The sequence below is a fragment of the Lissotriton vulgaris genome, chromosome 11 (assembly GCF_964263255.1).
Source record: "Lissotriton vulgaris chromosome 11, aLisVul1.2, whole genome shotgun sequence".
Taxonomy (NCBI): Eukaryota; Metazoa; Chordata; class Amphibia; order Caudata; family Salamandridae; genus Lissotriton; species Lissotriton vulgaris.
The window spans coordinates 822012767-822028964 of record NC_141699.1 but is presented as its reverse complement, the minus strand read 5'-3'; the positions used below and the strand labels follow the sequence as shown (position 1 = coordinate 822028964).

General features: G+C 46.0%; 1 pseudogene; it reads left to right on the top strand.

The window, feature by feature from the left end:
• The first annotated feature begins 10853 nt into the window (after positions 1-10853).
• Positions 10854-11654, top strand: LOC147683536 (kyphoscoliosis peptidase pseudogene; annotated as a pseudogene).
• The last annotated feature ends 4544 nt before the right edge of the window (positions 11655-16198 follow it).

Here is a 16198-nt window from a genome sequence, read left to right as displayed (position 1 = left end):
ACTTCTCTCCATTTGCCAACACTACAAGTGAGGCTGTATAACAAACGAAGAAACATGTTTATGAGGCCGTTGCGTGGCGGAGCGGCACTTTTTGTGAGGCTTCGACGGCGCAAACTACAAAATCATATTTATGAGGTCACAGAAAGCCACTTCTCATGGCTTTGAATGGCCTAATAGCTATGGAGTAAGGCACGGCAGTGCAAATCGCGCCTTACTCTGCACTAGGGAGGAATGCCATGGGCATTGCCGGGGTTGTTCCCAAGCAACACCAATGGATTTTGATGCTTTCCCAGATTTACAAAACCATGTAAACTTGGGGATGCTCCAAAACCTGACGCCTCCCCAGGGGAGTCGCAACAAGGGGAAATAATCTATTTCTCCTCAACATTTTCTCTTTCCATGTGTGCTGTGGAAAATTCCTCCTAGGATAGTTTTTGTGCAGGAAGGCGCCCCTTCCCGCACAAAAACAATCTGTTGATGCTATACTACCAAAACGGTACAGAAGTGGGCTAAAGAACAGTGATGGATTAAACCCTGATCTTTTGACTGAGTGTGAGTGTTTGATTGATTCAGATGCTCCGTCCATCACTACCCCCTTTTGTACCATACTACCAAAACAACACCAGTGCTGGGGGAAAGGACTGGAACACACTGTAGTGGATAAATATGGTGCATTTCTGCCCTTTCACTTTGACGTGGGGTAGCGCAACAAGTCAGCGCAGCCCTATGCCAAAACCCCATAAATGAGGTCCTAAATGTTCTGCAGTTTGGTGCAATTTAGTCCTGACATTTGCAATGAGTGACATGTTGAAAACAACACATCTGTCCTGAGAATCTGGTGCAGTGGGTTGGGTGGTGCAGATCTGTTTTTTGCATTTGTTGGTTGCTACAGATATTGGTAAAAATTGCATTGCGTTGATGCAATCTTGCATATCTGGCTGAGGGCTGTCTTTCTGCTCCTTTAGACTCATGAGGCCTCATTTATGAAGCCCTACCTGCACTTTTGCACCGTTTTTTGACGTTCCGGTGTGCAATGTGCCACTGGCATATATATATATATTTTTAAATCTTTATTTTTATGCAGGCTTATTAATCATTTATCTTGTAACAATCCAACATATACTCTGTTATACATAGTAATATCTTCGTATTGTTTGCCATGTATTATACATTTTCCATCTATGATTTGCCTATCTACAGTAAATCTGACTTAATCATTCTTATATGTTCAGATATCATACACCGGGGTTTATTAAATTGTCTTTCGCTGTGTCTTGCTTAACTTGAGCCCCCCTTTTGTTAATCGTAAGAAAACTCCCCCCCCCAAACAAACATAAGTCATCATTTTTAAGTATGCTTCCACATCATTCTCTCCATCAGCAAGCCCCTATGCCACCTCCGTTGCTGCTCAGTTACATTGCGATAGAGTGCCATTATATTGAACCCATTCAGGCCGCCATTTCCCGCCCAGTTCGTTACTCATCCTCTCCCTCGGAGTCCAGTTCATCCCCCTCCAGCAGAGGTTCACATATCTCTCCTCTATAGACATTCCATGCTGCCCAAACCTTGTTCCATTTATGGGGAGCAGCTCGAAGGACATACACCGCCCTCTCCGTAACCATTAGTATATCCATATTTTTAGCCCACCTGTTCACAGTGGGTAGTTCTGGAGCCCCCCACTTCTGCGCGATATCTCGCTTAGCCACTGTCATGGCCAATGTAGCCCAAATTAGTCCATGTCTGTCTAGGTCGTTGGGATCCCAGATGTTTGGGAGGCATTTGCGTGGTTCAGGCAGAACAGAGACTTTGAGTGTTTGGGAGATTGTACGCATTATTTGCCTCCAGAATTCCTGTATGCGTGGGCAGTCCCATAGTGTATGAAATAGTGTACCCTCCTCCCCGCAGCCCCGCAAGCAGAAGGGATGTGGTGTTCTATGTATTTTGTGGAGCAATGTTCTAGTATAGTAGATGCGGTGTAAGATTTTGAGTTGCACTAATCTGAACTTTGCCGAGATTCCCACCTCTCTCGGGGAGGCTAATGCCTCATTCCATTCCGATTCGTCCGCCTCACCTACCTCCCCCTCCCATTTTTCTTTGAGTTTCTGTGTAGGGTCTTCCAAGTTGTTTAGCAGTTTTTTGTATGTGAGGGAGGTCGCTCTATGTTGCATAAAATCTGTCAGTAGTCTATCCTCTAGTGGTGAGGATTCCGGTATGGCAGTGCCCGCTGGAATTGCCCGGAGCAGTGCATATCTGATTTGTACGTATCTATATGTTTCAGTGGATCTAAGGCCATATTGCTGCTGGAGCTGTGGGAATGGTATTACCGTGTCTTTGTCCCAAAGGTCCCCTACCGTGGAAATGCCTATTTGGTCCCACTGCGCAAATCCTTTACACAATCTGAGGGTCCCCAGTGACTTTGTGTCACACAGTGGTGTCATTTTAGTGATTTTCCCTTTCCAGCCCAGACGTGCTTGTGCTATATGCCACAGGGCCGCTGTGTGCCGCGTTGGACCGATTAGATGTTTAAGTTGCGGTTTATTATATAACACTGAGAGCATACAGTCCATCCCCAGCTGTGACCAATCTGCCCGATATGCCGGGTCGTCTCTCGGGGCATGGAGCCATTGGTTGATTATTTTAAGCTGGGCTGCCCAGTAATATAGCTGTATGTTGGGCAGCGCAATCCCCCCTCGTACCAACTTTTTGCCAGTTTATCGTATGATATACGTGCCAGGCCATTATTCCAAAGCAGATTGGAGACCAATGCCGCAATTTGTTTGAAATATCGCGGTGGGACGAGATGTGGGGTGTTTTCCAATACATTGAGGAACCTGGGAAGAGCCATCATTTTATATAATGCTGCCCTCCCTAGGAGGGTCAGGGGTAAAGTTGCCCAGTGCTTAACGTCTGCACGTAGGCGTTCCATAGGTGGTTTTAAGTTATTAGTAAAGAAGGCTGTTTCATCCTGCGTGACAACAATGCCCAGGTATTTAAAGGAGGTCGTTGCCGTTGCCAAAGGGCAGTCCACTTGTAGCATTGGCGCCGGGCCCTTCAGTGTGTATATCACTGATTTCGACCAATTCAGGGTATAGCCTGATGACTTCCCGTGCGTATTGCAGAGTTCCAGTAGGGCTGGAATTCCGTCATCCGGGTCGACCATATATACAAGCATGTCGTCCGCATACAATGATATTTTATCTTCCCATCCTTCCTCCCATTTAATGCCTCTGAATAAGGGTGTCGTCCGAAGCAGAATAGCCAGGGGTTCGAGTACTAACCAAAGAGTAAGGGTGACAAGGGGCACCCCTGCCTAGTCCCCCTGCCCAGCAGGAATGTCAGCAAGATGTGGCCATTGGCCACCACCTGCGCAACCGATTTCGTGTATAGTAGTCGTATCCAGGCTATGTATTTTGGCCCAAAGCCCATACGTGCAAGTACTACAAATAGATATTCCCATTCTACTAGGTCAAAGGCCATTTTGGCGTCGAGGGAGAGAATTACTGCCTTTTCCGAGAGTAGGTGTGAACGGGCCAGTACCCCATGAACCCTCCGGAGATTCAAAGCTGTACTTCTGTGGGGCATAAAGCCCGATTGGTCAGGGTGGATCAGGGTGTGTAAATGTGGCATCAAACGGTTGGCCAGAAGTTTGGCTAGTACCTTGGCCTCTATATTCAGCAAAGATATCGGACGATAGGAGGCACAGTCAGTTGGAGGCTTTCCCGGCTGCGGTATGGCTATTATCGTGGCCGTGCGCTGATCAAGCGGTAATTCCGCCATTTCCCGGCTCTCCATATACATGTCCAATAGGGGTCTACTGAGTAAGCATGGGCGAATTTTGCGAATCTCGCGTTCGCGAATTTTGCGGATTTGCGAACTCGCAATCCGCAAAATCCGCGAATTCTCGCGAATTTGCGGATTTTTTTTTTTTGTGTTTGCGCGGGTTTCTGCCAGTTCGCGAGGGTTTTGTACACTTTCGCAAATTGCGAACTTACCTGTCGGGTCGCAAGTTTCGCGAACTTGTTGTTTCTACGTGTCCAGCCTGTTTGGGACACTCTTCTTCATCCCTGCCACTCTCTGTCACCACTGCCACTCTCTGACTACTCATGCCACCCTCTGGCCCACCCATACCACCCTCTGTTTCATCACAGCACCCTCTGGTTGTCCAGTCAGTGTACATTATTGTGGCAACGCAAGCACACCTTCCCTGCCTCAAGTGACCTGAATTAATTTGGGGCTGATTAATGTGTCACAGAATATTTTTTTAGCTGGCACCTGCTTCCTTAGTGCTTCCTGATTAGTGATCTTTTGTACTTGCTAAGTGCTTTCATTGTTGCAAAATTAGTTACAACACCTGCCCTGCCCCAACTGACAATAATGAATTAGGGGCTGATTAATGGATTTGAACTTCCAGCCTGGCTCCTGCTTGTCTCCCTTAGCTGTAATTCAGGACCTTTGTGGCATATGTGTAACTATTCTGAGGTTCAGAGCAGGGTCACATAATAGTTGCAACTGGCAACTGAACTCTGGAGGGGCCCCTCAGGAAGCACTACAGGAAATGGCTACTAATGATGAGCCTGAACTTTTGAACCTGGTAAGTAGTTTCAGTTTTGCTAAGATCGTATTTCTGCAATTTTGCACTTATTCGCGGGGCGCGAAGTTGTACTGGGAAGCCGCGAACTCACGCGAACAGTACGAGCAGTGCGAGCAAAATCCGCTGCTCGCGGATTTGCGGATTTTGCGGGAGATTCGCGAATCTCGCGGATTGCGAATTTACCGAAAATCCGCAAAATCCGCGAGCGAAACGGATTTTCCGCCCATGCTTACTACTGAGTTCCGAGGCCATTGTTTTGTACCATTCCACGGGTAGTCCATTGGGACCCAGCACTTTGCCAGATTGCAATGCCTGAATCGACAACTGAATTTCATCCTCTGTCGGGTCCACCTCTAGGTCCTGCATAGCCTCGTGCGGTATACTGGGGATGTCGATTTCAGCTAGCGAGACCGGCGCCATCTGTGCAGTGACGGCATGGTCCGGGGTGTATATATCCTGGAAGAGCCTTGCTAAAGTGCGCACAATTTCTTCTGGGAGTGTCAGTACCTGGCCGTCAGTGGTGTGAAGCCTCTGAATACCCCTCGCTCCTCCCTTTCTCTTACCTAACCACGCCAGCATTCTCCCCGCTTTGTCGCCCACATCGTAAATTCTGTGCGCAGTGTTTGCTATGTAACCCTGAACTGTCGTTTTGAGATGGGCCTGGTATTGTTGCTGCCTTAATTGCAATGTGTGTGCTGTGGCCGTGGTGGGATTCGCCATGTGAGCGGTGTTTGCGTCGTGAAGTGTCAGTTCCAGCTCTGTGAGTTCTCGCCAGGAATCCCGTTTGTGTCCCGTTATTGCTGCTATCGCTGCACCTCTGAGGACCGTTTTATATGCCTCCCACAGGACTGATGGCGAGATCACCGTGCCAGCATTTTCTTCGAAATAATGTGTTGTTGCCAGTTTGAGTTTCTTCCTGATCTTGGGGATTTTTAAGTAATTCGGGTACAGTGGGTAGATCCTAGCGCATTTCCTTTCTCTGGTGGTGAGGGACATAGTGATTGGTCAGATATACCCCTGGGCAGGATATCTATTTTGTCCACAGATCCCAGCCCAACCCCCAGGAACAAAAAATAGCCTATGCGTGAGAGGCTATTGTGCACTGCGGAGTAAAAAGTGTATTGTGTCGCCGCCGGGTGTAGGTGCCGCCATACGTCTGTAATGCCCAAGGCTTCTAAGAAGTCAGGCAGTGATGCACTTCCCCTTGAGCGGTCTCTGGTGGGAAAGGTATCTAGTGTAGGGTCCATTATTGCATTCAGGTCACCCCCTATGATCGTATCCCCTTCAGGGAGGTCTAGGAGGAATTGACCCAGGGCAGGCAATGCTACGGAGTGGAGTGCTGGGGGTATGTATACGGAGACTATGTTTAGTGGCCTACCCTCCCATTGGCCGTGAATAGCTGCAAAACGACCCTGATCGTCCGTCGCGCGGTGTGTAATGAGAAAGGGCGACGTCTTTTTCATTAGGATCCCCGTCCCCCTGGACCCGGTAGTGAATTCCGCGTGTATTGCCATCTCATAGCCGCGCCTATCAAGCGCTTTACAAGTGGTCCCTGCTAGGTGCGTTTCTTGAAGTAGCACTAAATCTGGGCTTTGACGCCTAATGGCTTGCAGGACCAATCTCCTTTTTATTTTGTCCCCCAGGCCTCTGACGTTCCAGGTTAACAGGCGCAGTGGGGGTACCCCCACAGTCACAGGGTTACTGTCGGGGGGTGTAGCATGAAGTGGTCGGGCCATTAAATCGTTGGGATAGTGATACTCGTATCGTGCCGCCAGGTTCAATGCAGACGGTGCGTGTCATGGTGGTGCATAGGATTGTGCCGATACCTGGAGTGGTAGTGTAGCGTGTGAACTGAATGATGACCTGAAACAGAAACGTGAACAACAAAACTTCATTCCCATCCCCCCTCCCTGCTCCCCTGCTCCACGGACAAACCCCCGCCCGTGTCCCCAACATTGCAGAGTGCTTTAGTCCTTCCCCAACTATCTTACTTGCTCGTGGGGTTGGTGAGCTCCTTACAGGCACTAACTGTGCCCACCCTACTCAGCCGCAACAGGACCAGGGCCCTTCGCTTCACACCCAATCCCTCTCATTTACAGTCAATCATCAGACCGGAGCTGGTTGTCCAGAGTCAAGCAGATCTTGTGCAACGTCAGACTCAGTTTCTTCCGTGTCACCTTGACGTGCCGGTCGGCTGGCCTGGCTGTTCAGTTGCTTGCCGTTGCGCTGATTAGGCCGTTCTCTATGCAGACGGTGCTGTGGCCCCACCTGTCTCCAACCATCAAGCCAGTCTTGTGCCGCTTCCGGTTTGTCGAAAAACCACGCTTTCCCATCTGCAACAATCCGCAACTTGGCAGGAAACAACATAGAGTACGGCAATTCCCTGTCCCGCAGTGCTTTTTTCACCTCTGTGAACGATTTGCGGCGTCCGGCCACCTCCGCCGTGTAGTCCGGGAAGAATGCCAGAGTTGCGTTTTGTATTTTAACCGGTGGAGAGACTCTCGCTGCTTGTAGGATGGCATCCCTGTCTCTAAAGTTGAAGAGTCTGGCCAATACAGGCCGTGGTGCGGCTCCCGGTTTGGGTGCTCCGCCCGGGACCCTGTGTGCTCTTTCTACTGAAAAGAAGTGGGATAGTCCTTTTGGTTGCAGTTTGGTTTTTATGAGATCCTCAACATAGAGGTCCATTGCTCCCTTCTCCTCTGTTTCCGGAAGTCCGGGGATGGGTACATTATTTCTTCGAGAACGCCCCTCCTGGTCGTCCAGCTTGTCCTGTAGAAGTCTGGTGACCTTCTCCATACGTTCCATGGCTATTTGTAGTTCCGATGTGTCCTCCACAAGAGATTTCGTGACCACCTCCACCTGGGATACTCGTTCAGTCATTTTTTGGAAGTCCGCTCGTAGCAGCGTGACTTCAGAGGAGATGGAGCCTACTGTGTTTTTACTTCCGAGAGGGTCCTCATAATGTCTTCCAATGTTACTTTCTTGGTTCCCTCCGAGTCCTGGGAAGCACCCGTAGAATTTCGCCCACCTGTTTGCGATTGTGCGTGTTGGCTGTAGGCAAACTTGTCCAACTTGGCCTGCGTGGACCCACTCCTAGTACCTTTGCCCGCCATGTCTTTGGGCTCTTGGGGATCAGCTTCGTCCCTTACTGCTTCGCGGCTAGCTATTGCGTCGTTTCTTGTCCAGTGTGTGTGGGTCGGGGAACAGTGGGTTGATGTGTGTCTCACGATGTTGAGTGTCCGTGGGATGCTTTCCTCACTTCCACCTCCCGCTGTGTCACCCGCCTCCTAACCGTCTTGCCGCGCCCCAGTGCTAGGTATTCTTCGAGGCGGTTCTATCCGGCGTGTCGCCAAAGTGGTCTTATTGCGTGTTGTTCTGTATACCGCCAAGCGGTTGTGCTCAGTTTGTCATATCGCTGCCCACCTTTGAGAGTGCCTCGAGTGGGGAGAATTTCATGAGTCCTTTCGCTGGGCCCACCGGGACGGATCAGGGTAGATGCTGCTTTGCCTGGCTGGGAGCCTTGCTGGGTGACTGTAGCACTACCGACGGGCCATGCGCTTTACTAGCGTCAGTAGATCTTCCAGGGCCCCCTTAGGGTTCTGTTCGCTGGGCGACTCAATCTCTGCACCCCCACTATGTCCGGACTGCAGTGTCTAATTAAGCAGGATAGACGTTGCCAGCCCCTCCGGTGGTAATACGCAGGTCAGCGTTGTGTTCACCGGGCCCCCGGGGGTCTTCGATTCTACCGCCACTGGCCGGGTCTAATTGCGCGCAGCCGTACCGTTACAGGGGGTGAATGAAGTCTCTCTCCGTCCGTCTCGGCCGCGCTCCGTCAGCCGCTGCCGCTCCGAGCAGGTCGCTGTCTCTCCTGCAGCGCGCCGCCGACCTCTCCCGCCTCTGTAATCGTCGCCTCCCTCCGGAAGCAACGAGCAGTTGTGGTATGTGTATCTGGTGTCTGCACTCCCGGGCAGCGCCTCAGGAGGTTTTCTTTCTGTGCCGGTCTCTCCAAGGAGTGGTTCCATGCTGTAGGCTGGGCGCCGGGGAGCGCCTCCACAATCAGTCCGGCCCGGTCTCACTTCCGCCGGGGCCGGCAGATCACGCCAGTCCGCTGCTTTTCTCCCGGGCACAGGCCCAAGTACACCAGTATGTAGTGTGGCAGTTTCCAGTCTTCGTTTCGCCTCCAAATCGGATCGGGTGGCGCCGCTTCGAACCCGGACCCGATCGCCGCCGCTTCGGGTTAGCAATGTGCCGGATTAATATGTCGGATTATTGATTAGGCCACAGTGCCCTCAGGAGCTCTTACGCTATGCTGCCGCCATGTTCGGCCGCTAGCCACGCCCCCCACTGGCATATTTTTAAAGCCATGTTACGTAACTTCTCATGGCCTTATAAATATGTGCCCCTTTCACACCCAAAAGTGTGTGAAAGGGGTGTTGTTGGGGGTATTCCCAGCAACATCCACAGTTTTTTAACACTGCCCCAGAATTAGGAGAAATCGTAAGTCTGAGGCAATGCTAAACACTTACGCCTCCCAGAGGAGGCGTAAGGGAGGCACAACGAGGAGAAATATCTTTATTGCTCCTTGTTTTTCCTCCTTCTATGTGTGCTGCATTCTGCAGCAGACATAGAATGACAAAAAAGCCTCTTGCAATTGTTATTTTGAGGAAGGTTTCACTTCCTGCACAAAAATAATCATCCCGCAGCGCAGGCACCCTTGCACCATGGTGCAAAGGTGCCTGAGTTGGTGCCTGCCTGCCCATGATGCGCCCGCGCAGGGGAAAAGGACAGGAATGCACTGTATCTAGTAGATAAAGGGCAATCCTGGCCTTTTTCTTCTGCCATAGAGAGGCCCAGCAGCAAGGTCTGAGGGGCTGCCCTGTGGCAAAAAAACCATAAATGAGGCCCATTGTATTTAGGCCCACAAGCATCAAAGCAAAAACCGGTCGCAAACGGGCAGATTCTCAGAATCGGCCCCTTTGCGACCGGTATTTTTGCATTTGGGATGCATCATCCGAAATGCAAAGATCGCAATTTAAGTAATCCCTAAATTACGTTTACTTAAATTATGATAGCATTTAAGGAATCTCAAATTGAGATTCCTTAAATGCAATGCATTAAAGTAAAAAAAAAATGTGAATTCGCTAATGGGGGAGCAACTTACCATGAAGTTGAACTTCATGGTAATTTGCAACAACTTTGAAAAATGCACTAAAGTGCATTTTTCAAAGTTCATTTTTCCACACACACATACCCTTGGGGCAATGTTAAGCCACTTGATAGGGCTTAACATCGCCTTGTGAATAAGGCCCCCTTTCATGTTGTACTGAGCTTGAAATGGGTGGGTAAGGGGTACTGCGGTTTGCGTCCCGCTGCAACTCCCATTGATTTTGACGCTGACCCATTTTTGCAAGGGTGGCGTGAATGTGGGGCAGCTCCAACTTTAAGACCAACATAAAACCTGGTCTTAACATGGGGCAAGGAGGAATAAATATGGGGCAGCGCCAAAATGAAGACCAACAAAAAACCTGGTCTTAACATGGGGCAACGAGGAGAAATGCTTTATTTATTCTTGTTTTTCTGTTTGTATGTGTGCTAAAAAGTGCGGCACACATTAAAAGAGCAAAACGCCATGCATGGTTGTTCACGTGCAGGAAGGAGTGCCCCTTCCTGCACATAAACAATCATTTTAAAAGTTGCTACTTTCAAGTGTGCACAAGGCAGCACACATAGAAGTTACAAATTGCTATTTAAGATTGTTTATGTGCAGGAAGGAACACCTTTCTGTACATGATCAGTCATTCCCACAATGCAGGCACCCTTACACAAATGTACAAGAGTGCCTGTGTTGGCGCTAGACAGCTGTAATTAGCACTATAGCAGAGGAAAATGGAGGGGTGCTTTGTATTGTTGTAAATAAGGTGCAGCCCTGCATCTCAAAAGTGACAAAGCCAAGTAGTCTAACGCCACGCTCAGTCACTTTTCTTGTAAATATGCCCTTAAAGATTACTTTGCAATCTCTAAAATAATAAATGTTTTCTGGATTTAATATTTTCATGATCTCTTAGAATGGGAAAGTTCAGAGGGCATATTTGACAGACCTTTTGAGATACATTGGTGTGAATTTGCTGAAAGATGTATTTCTTCTTCTTTTGCAGAGAAGGGAAAGTCAGTAATATATGTAGAAGCCCGTTACCCGACTCTCTTCATGTTTGATTTTAATGGGGCTGAGACTGCCGGTCTGATGACACTGCGGGGATACAGGATGACGCTTGAGGTCTATCCACCAGCAGAGGGAAGTCATGTGCTACAGATCTATGCTAAATCCTTCAACTCATCTAAGAGCAGCTACACCAGGGTACTGAAACACACAGTGGACTGCAAGTCTGTGGACAGCACAGTGAAGATCCCCAAAGAACTGCATAATCCGGTGGGACCAAACTGGCTGACAGAACAGCAAGGGTTTCTGCAGCCTTCTCACACTGATGCCATCATTCATACCCGAGATGGTCGCTGTTCTGTAAGCTTCAGACTTAAGGAAGACATGGATATACTAGCTACACTACATTCTGATGACATTGAAATGACTGACAATATGAAAAGAAGGCACATATTCAAATCACAATTAGAAAAACAGGCTGTGCTAAAGATTCAGATCCCTCGGGCTGGAACTTTTGTCCTGAAAATCTATTCTCGGAACAAGAGTGATCAGGACTCTAGATATAAGTATACGCTTTGCTACCTCCTCTGTTGTACTAATGCGGCGGTGAAGTGGCCTGTGTTCCCTAAGGTTTACAGCGCCTGGTTGGATAGCTATGATCTGGTAGAGCCAACAGCTGGAGTCCTGCCTGCTAATCAAACTGTCAACTTTAAGTTGAAGGTTCCCGGGGTGAATTTGGTGTTGATTAATGGTAAAAAGGTGGGTTCTCTAACTCTGAGTGCTGAAGGCTACTGGGAGGGGCCCTTCAACACTTCTGAGTCCACAGATGTTAATGTCCTGATTCAAGAGACCCCCGGCAAAACACGCCATGTTATCATTTTGAGCTATCAGGTGGAGACCCAGTAGCAATCACTCTATGTCTAGCGCGATGCTCACTACTAACTGAAGAATGCACTTCCTTGTATTGAAGGTTGAGTATCAAGGACACTAAGCAAATGAATAGTGGTTGAAAACACAATATACTGTTTTTCATTTCCATTTTTTACTGCACAACTTTCACAAACATGTGTTTAGTTATTACTGTGCTTCCAATTCACACCAGGATCATTTACAAGTAATACATATTTAACTTAATTCCTGACATATTTCATACCCTACCATTCATTGTATATTATTTTGAATGTAATAGAAATTGATCATAACTTATCATCAGAAATTGTTGAGCATGCTTGCAAACATTTGTACTCATTCTACAAGTCAATGCTCATCTTCAAACTCTAGGTGATTATATTTGAAAATAGAGCGAATACCACAAAGTAAAGCTAATGTTGTGTAGAGGAACCCAGAAGCCATATGAGGGAGATGCTCAAAAGCCTTTCACCACAACGTGTTAGTACTGTTGAGAGGAAAGCATATCACAGTCTAGAAGTAGAAGCATATGGAAACTGGTATTTGGTAAATGAATCAAAATACATTCCCCATGCTAAATATGATGCTGGAAATTGAAGAGAATAATACGTTTCAAATTCTCTTTATAAACAGTTTATGGGGGAAATTACAGGCTGATCGTTTACCAAGAGTTGATTGCAGAATCAATTCTTTTAGCAATCCTGGATTCTTACAGCTTTACAGACTCTTGGATGAGTGGAAAGATTTGATGAAGCTGAATTCTATTCATGTAGCTTGCCTGGCAATGGAAGACTGATATTAGTTTAAACAATTCTTTTGTTTCTAAATGAACTTAATTTCAATGCATATAATCCGCACCAGACTTCAAGATCCAGAGTGAAAACCCCCTGAGATACAGAGACACTAGCCAGAGGTAGTAAACAATGGGACATAGTGTCAGAGAGCAGTAGCCTTGTTCTCGAGATACAATGAGTGTGAAATCTTCCATCTCTGACTGCATCTACTGATGACAACTTACGCCAGAATATGGGAACCAGTGGTAGACACAGGGAAAGGGGATTGGATGAAAAAGGAAACAGAGACACCTGACTCCATTACTCTCAATCATCCCTTTTGCTGAGTACTGAACTCTGCAAGGTCTAGTGGGTTGTGTAAAGGCAATAGGAGATATCTTTGTAACTGTCTATAAAAGCTTTTCACTTAATTGTAACAGTGAATAGAAATTACTTATTATATGTACCCAATTCTTTGTACTTTGATGTGGAACTTGTTATTCCCTAAGGTACACAAACAATGAGTATTTTTAAATATGCTTTTAATGAAAGTTCTTTCTGTGAATCGGAATACTACCTCAATTTCATATTACTACTATAAAATTCATCTGCAACCATTTTTTACTGAGATTCCTAACTTACGCATAATCATAAATGCATAACATGAGCAAAATAGTTCTGACACAAGAATCCTTCCTGTTCCATTACAAGAAACCTTAGCTGGTAAGCGATAACTCAATCCTTAACCCATTGACCGTGGTGCGAATTTCGCCACGGTGCAGGTGAAATAATGAGTGGGCAGGGGTCGAACGGCCCCCGGCTGTTCTCTGCACATGCTCACTGTGACGTCGGACAGCCAGGGGCCGTCCGACGCATGCAAGGGGTTAAAAAAGCGCAAGTGAAGCACTCAAACAGTTTAAAGTTTGTTCTCATAACATGACCCAACTTTTATAATACTTCTTTGTAGTCCCCATGTCATTCAATGACTCCAACAGGAAGCAAAGGTTCTGCACAAATGAAATCAGTAATCTGCGAAGGAAGGTCCTGCCGCAACAACAAAGTATGGCGATTGACCAACATAGACATCAGAGACCCTGAGAAAATGTATACTCTGAAATTAAAGAAGGCCACAGAGTCTCCTAACTACATACAGTTGTGACTTAGGGGGGTACATAAAACACTTAAAAGGTAATGGGAAGAATGCTTTCAATAAATCAAACCACTAGTAATTGCTTAGGGTCGCATCTCAGTCCATCTTTATCTTTCACTCCATGACACCTCAGTTTGCACCCAGCCTTATGCAAGTCAGACTTGACCCTGCTCGAAACCCATCCCAAACTGTCAAGCCAAGTCCTCCCTGAAATTGAACACAAGTAGCTCAGGATTGATTTGCTACCAAGCGAATGCCTGTGGTTAAACTTATTGTAAGTGTACCTCCAATCACATTTTGTGTTTTTTATTTACGGTTCACTGAAAAAATATTGAGGTAAAAATTATAGAAGTAAAAAATATCGATGAAAAAATATAGAATGCAAAAATATCGACTCCCTATACCTAAAGTGGTAAGTACAAAATATTGAAAAAAATATATGGATGTAAAAGATATAGGTGTACAAAATATCGAATTTTATATATATATATATATATATATATATATATATATATATATATATATATATATATATATATATATATATATATATATATATATATATACACCAGCAATTCCAACCACTTCCGTTTGGATGGCGAAGCAGGAACTCAGACCGACCACAGCATTCAGGCAAGGTAAAGTTTTATTTTTGTTCTTCAATAGCCAGCAAGACGCGTTTCGGGCTTCAAGAGCCCTTGATCACATTCAGCTATATAGGTGGTACTTAGCTTAGGTAGGAGAAGTGTGGCTCAGGGGTTAGAGGCGGCAGACCTGGAAGCTGAGATCGGCCCTGGACCAGGGTTCAATTCCCCGCCTCGGCGGGTCTTGGGCTAAAAATTCAACGGACTCGATAATTCTCGCTCCGGTGCGTTCTCGACTCACGGGTTCACACTCTGCGACTCTGGGCAATAGCTTGCTTAATCTCCACAACGGCCCCTCGCGGCGGGATGCCTGGCTTTCACCTTGTGGATACCCTGCCGGGGTTATCTCACAGGGGAATACCAGGACGGGTTCCCTAAGCAAGCGCCGGGAAACCCATTGCGGGTAGCTGTGCGCTATATAAGCTCAAATACATTTACATTTACTTTACACTTTTTATTTTGGTGCTTAACACAGTGCACACCCCTTCACAGGTGATCATTCAGGTCATGTGATCATGAATAGTAACAACAGACTATGGCGAATACCTGCTGTATGAGTTAAACTTTCTGCCTAAAATGCATTAACATAAATTGACAATTATGGCACTTTTTAAAAACGTGCGATCATATTGTTAAAAGAACATTTTACAGTGTCAATACTGTTATTCAAATAATGTTATTTAAAACAATTATTAGCTGGATAAATCCAGGATGTTGTATTGTAAACACATCTATATTTGTCCACTGTGGAGATGAATATTTGTCGTATATGGATATTTTTAAACTCATCGTATTATGTTGATCAATTTATTGAACCCAAATTCGTGTTATTTGTGTAAATATGCAAAAAAGTGCTATAGTGCTTTTTTTCATGTGTCTAGTGCAAATATTATAAAGTGCTACTAAATATGTGCAAAGTTAAGCCAACAATAAATATAAAGTGCATTTACATAAATATGTACATTGACAAACACAATAGATAGTTTTATATTTCTAAAACAAGCAAAATTCATTTCATATAATCTCAACAGTGTAAAATTTTAAATCCAGCCGGATAAAAAAACACTATTAAAAATATATATAAAAGATTTGTAAAATTGCTTATAAATATAATACCATCAATGTTTGTTAAAATTCAGAAAGAGAATATTAGTTTCTGGCATGTTCTACAGATATTCTTAAATACTTCTATGTGCTATGAGCAACGAATACTAGCATCTCTTGATTTCTACAGTGGTCTATAATGTTCCCAGTTATAGTTATCTGCCGTACTTATAAATAGGTATGCATATCCTCTGCGTTATTTAAACCCTGTGGTCATTTGCTGTCAAGTTCTAGGATAAACTTAGTTTCCAACTGTCTCAATTGTCTGTCTCGATTGCCCCCTCTTTTGCTAACTGGTACTGCCCCAATAACAAAGTAAGACAGGCAATTTATATCCTTGTTGTGACATTTGTTAAAATGTCGTGCCACGGGGTACACTGTATCATGGTGGAGGATAGCTCTCAAATGTTGTAATATCCTGACGTGCACCTGTAGTCTTGTGCTTCCCACATACCTCAGGCCACAGGTGCACGTCAGGACATATACGCCAAATTCTGTTTTGCAGTTATAACTGCCCTTGATGGCCACCGGAGATGCATCAAATGGAGTCGTGTACGATGTTTTATTGCACCCAAACTTACACGCTCGGCATGATGTACATCGTTTGAACCCCCTAGTTGGCTGAAACCATGAGATAGCCTTTCTTGTTTCTGGGGAGTTCTTATCTAAATCGTTGCCCATTGATCTACCTTTTCTGAAAGTTATGGTAGGAGAAGAAGATAGACGTTCTTGTAAAACAGTGTCTGTTAGGACAATGGGCCAATGCTTCTGTACAATAGTTCTAATTTTTCGTTCCTGTCTGGAGTACGTGGTGATTAATCTAGGGCTGTCAGAATTTTCATTCCTATCTGTTACTTTGTTGCTTTCCTT